Source organism: Mesocricetus auratus, unplaced genomic scaffold (assembly GCF_017639785.1).
Source record: "Mesocricetus auratus isolate SY011 unplaced genomic scaffold, BCM_Maur_2.0 Super-Scaffold_100013, whole genome shotgun sequence".
Lineage (NCBI taxonomy): Eukaryota > Metazoa > Chordata > Mammalia > Rodentia > Cricetidae > Mesocricetus > Mesocricetus auratus.
Genome location: NW_024429196.1, coordinates 7,700,911 through 7,704,669, shown reverse-complemented (window position 1 = coordinate 7,704,669; position 3,759 = coordinate 7,700,911). Strand labels below are relative to the sequence as shown.

The 3,759-nt window shown below is 46.8% G+C and overlaps 1 long non-coding RNA gene across 2 annotated transcripts; it reads right to left on the bottom strand.

Moving 5' to 3' along the window:
• Positions 1-2,068: 2,068 nt before the first annotated feature.
• On the bottom strand, positions 2,069-3,118 carry LOC121143745. 2 transcript variants are annotated; one of them, XR_005881065.1, is made up of 3 exons: positions 2,563-3,118; positions 2,357-2,471; positions 2,069-2,286 (listed from the first exon to the last, which is right to left on the bottom strand). It is a non-coding gene; the product is annotated as an uncharacterized LOC121143745 (long non-coding RNA). The 2 variants fall into 2 exon arrangements; XR_005881066.1 differs by having other exon boundaries at positions 2,357-2,468.
• Between the last annotated feature and the right edge of the window lie 641 nt (positions 3,119-3,759).

Below are 3,759 nucleotides of genomic sequence, written 5' to 3'. Positions count from 1 at the left end.
ACTTGTTCATGCTAGGCATGTACTCTACAACTCAGTCAGTCCATACACAGGCCTCCAAGATTCCTTTAGATCAATTTGACGTTTGAAGGGTTGAATCTCTCCTCATTATCTAGCTGTTTCCAAACTGTTACACTTAGCAGGGACATGTGCCAATATTCTCTCCTTCACATGTGTCCTATTGAAAATAACTATTGCAAGGGACACTGCCCTATGCCGTTTTACTTTTTCCTTGATCATGTCTCTCTGCATCATAATGTAAATGTCTATCTAACTTAACTATCAATTCATCTATTCATTTACTTCAAAGTCTTCAAGATATAAGTTAAATGTAAAAACAAACAAAACAAAAAAGTATAGCTCAGTGACTAAAGAAACAATGACTTTAAATCTCTACACATTTGATATAAAAATATTGAAGAGTATGCTGCTCTTCAGCTATGTTTCTTTTCTTGGAATTCGGATCTAGGGAGAGGGGGAATTACCTATTATTTGCTCAGACAGTGCAGAAATTAATATAAAATTCAGAAATATAGGAATTTTTCTAAATTGAACCATCTATGAATTTAAAATGAGGGAAAATATCACTTGTAGCCCATGTTTTTGTGTCTTTTCAATATCCCCTAACATTACAAAGCAAGCTCATCTTTTTCTCCTGTACCCACTGCCACCCTCATCCAATCTTGAGAACAAACACTAATGCTTAGTGAACTACAGTATAAAGGTTTCAGCCTTTTTCTTATCTCCTGGACTCTCATCAAAGCTGTATGTCCACAGCCATGACCAGGTCAGTTAATCCAGGGAATTTATCCTCAATGTTTGTGGTAATAAACCACAACTTTTTTGTGGTTGTTGTTCTTTGGGTTTGGAGTTCCCTGTGCTATCGCTTCTATAAGGTCTTTTCCATCCCCCAATTTGGTCATTTTTAGACAGCAGTTTATTTCAGCTTGTCCATGTGTGTGCGCATGCACACACACACACACACACACACACACACACACAGAGAATGCTGAGGAGGTGAGCAGCTCACTCACTGGCTTTACAGTCTTATTTAGGAACAAATTAATCACAATCTGAAAAAGAAAATTCTGCTCAAAATGCAATCCACCAATTGAGTTCTCCATAATCCATAATATCATGTATAGGTCCTGGAAAAGAAATGGTTTAAAGTGTATGTGGGATGAATAATGGTTTAATTTTTTATCTTTGGTCTTATTTTATGGAGTTGCAACAATAACAGCATTTCTAACAGTTGCCATTCAACAGTTTTGATTTGAAGTATGTTCTCTTAATGATTGATAGCAGTCTGATAAAATATTACCCATGTAGGCCACTTCCCCTCACCACATACCACACCATTTTTAGGGAGGAAGGTATCTGCCGTCATTAACAACCCATATCTTTAAATGCCAAACATACAAAAAATTAATTAAGGCAAGATGACTTTGAATAGTGCTATAACCTCACAGTTAATATTTAGCTTTTCTCAAGGCAAGGAGGCCTGAACTACACATTCTTGGCGATCATTCCAGCACAGAGCCTGCTTAGTTCTCCTTTGGAGAGTCCAGGGGCCCTTTGCATTCAAGAGAGAGTGCAAGTGAAATGCCAATCTAAAAAGGGAACTTGAAAATGGATTTGGGTGGGATCCAGTATCAGCCAGAAACCGGATGCCATGAAATAAACTGTGTTGTTACAGTAGTAAGTCTGTTGTTTACGATGCCTTTAGTAGCGCACCAATCAATTTCAACCGGACAAGGAGTAAAAGCAGACCCTGCGCATAACCACGAACATAAAATTATATTTCGCTATCTAAGGGGCATAATACATTGTTTCAAGAATTAAAAGGCATGTACAGAGCCGGGTGGTGGTGGCGCACGCCTTTAATCCCAGCACTCGGGAGGCAGAGGCAGGCGGATCTCTGTGAGTTCAAGCTCGGGCTGGACCGATAGCCTCCGAAACAATACAGAGAAACCCTGTCTCAAAAAACCAAAAAAAATAAAAAATAAAAAAATAAAAGGCATGTACAGAATCCAGTTCTTATTTAGGAGCCATCGAGTCCTTTTCGCTCCAGCAATACTGAATCGAGAACATTTTCCTGGTGAGAATAAACTTTTAGAAACTAGTACTACAAAGTGAGAGCAGTGTTACTCAATGCTTCAATTTTCTAGTGCTCATTACTTTTTAAGGGGTCACCCATAGGCAGAGATCTTGGCTGGCAAAAGAAGCTGGGGGGGCGGTCAGCCCCTTGTCCTCTCCACGAATGCTGCTGTGACAGGTACCCGGGAGCACCTAGACAAAGCGGGCTCTATTTAGAAAAGGCCCCACCCTGTAGGACCCACTTCTTTCTCCCCAACCTCACCTGGTCCCTTTCTTTTTTCTGGCCTTCACCTTAGCCAGGAGCCCAGGGACGCTGATTCTGCCTGCTTTCCTGGTCCATCCTGAGGCACAGCCCATCGAAGTCCTGGCCTAGGCTGCTGGAGGGTGTGGGCTGTTTTCCCCTGGGCTTTCAAAAGCCTCTGAAAGAAGCTCACGAGGAGGGTGGAGGTCTGGAGGTACTTTACTTACCGGTTAGTGGCCCAGATCTGTCACCTCCTTGTCCATCCAACCCCCAGGTCCTGCCATGACTTCGAGAAGAATCAGAGCAGGAGACAGAGACCGAGTCCAGCAGGAGCTCTGGGACTGAGTTTCTGAGATAAAGGAGGAAGAAGAGTTTACAGGGGTCCCGGGAAGGGAGGAGGGGATGGGAGAGAGGAAAGGGGACTTGGGTTTGTGGCATGGGAGAGGAGGGGAACGGAGTGGAAAACAGTGAGCTGAAGGGATGGGGAAGAGGAAAGCTCGAGTTTTCGAGAGGCGGGAAAGTAAGTTTGGCTAAGGGCAACAGAAGAGCTTAGGCATCCTTCTGTCGAGAAGCCAGAAGGGTGCTCCGCAGGGAGAGCGCACAGCTGACAGGGCAGGGTGCGCCTTTCAGGGTGAGGAGGGGGGCGGTGCAAGGCAAAGGGGCCTGGAGGAGCTCGAAGGGGATTGGTGGGGCGTCACGTCCTCAGGTGGGCAGCCGCGAGCAGGGAGGCTAGCCAGGGGGCCCCGGGGCTGAGCGAGCCTCTCTAACGATCTTCCGGCCTGGCTCTAGCCGGTCGCACCCCGCCCCCGCGTCCTGGGCTGCGCCTGCCGCCCCCGCCAACGGCCCCGCCAACGCCCCTGCGCCTGCCGCCCCCGCCAACGCCCCCGCCCCCGCCGGTCACTGTTCCACAGGAAACTTTTGCTAGGCAGCTGCCAGCCCGGGAAAACCGGTCCCGCTCAGCGCAGCTCCCAGTCTGGGACCCACAGCTCTGCCACAGTCCAAACAACCTGCACCATCATCTCCCCTCAAAGAAACACTGTAACTTTCCTAGTGGTCTGGGTTCTCTTTCTGGTTGTGTCTAATTTAATCGCTCCGTTGATGGGGGGGGAATCAGGAAAGACAGGAAAAGGATTCCCTGGTCGGATTAGGATTAGGGATCAGACTTGGGTGTGCTCTAGAATGGAGGAATGGAGTCTCTAGGTCAGCTACAACTTGAATCTTCAGAGTTACTCACAGCTCAGGACAGAGCAGAAAGTTCCTTAGATCTCCCTGGAGGCATCTGCTTCTCCTGTAGCCCAGGGACCTAACTGGTGTCTGGCAGGGGCTGCTCAGTCAAAAACACACCTGAGAACAGGTGTTTGGGTTAGGAAACACAGACCCAGTGTCAGCAGCCCTGCCTGTCCTGTGTCCTAAATTTGCAGGCT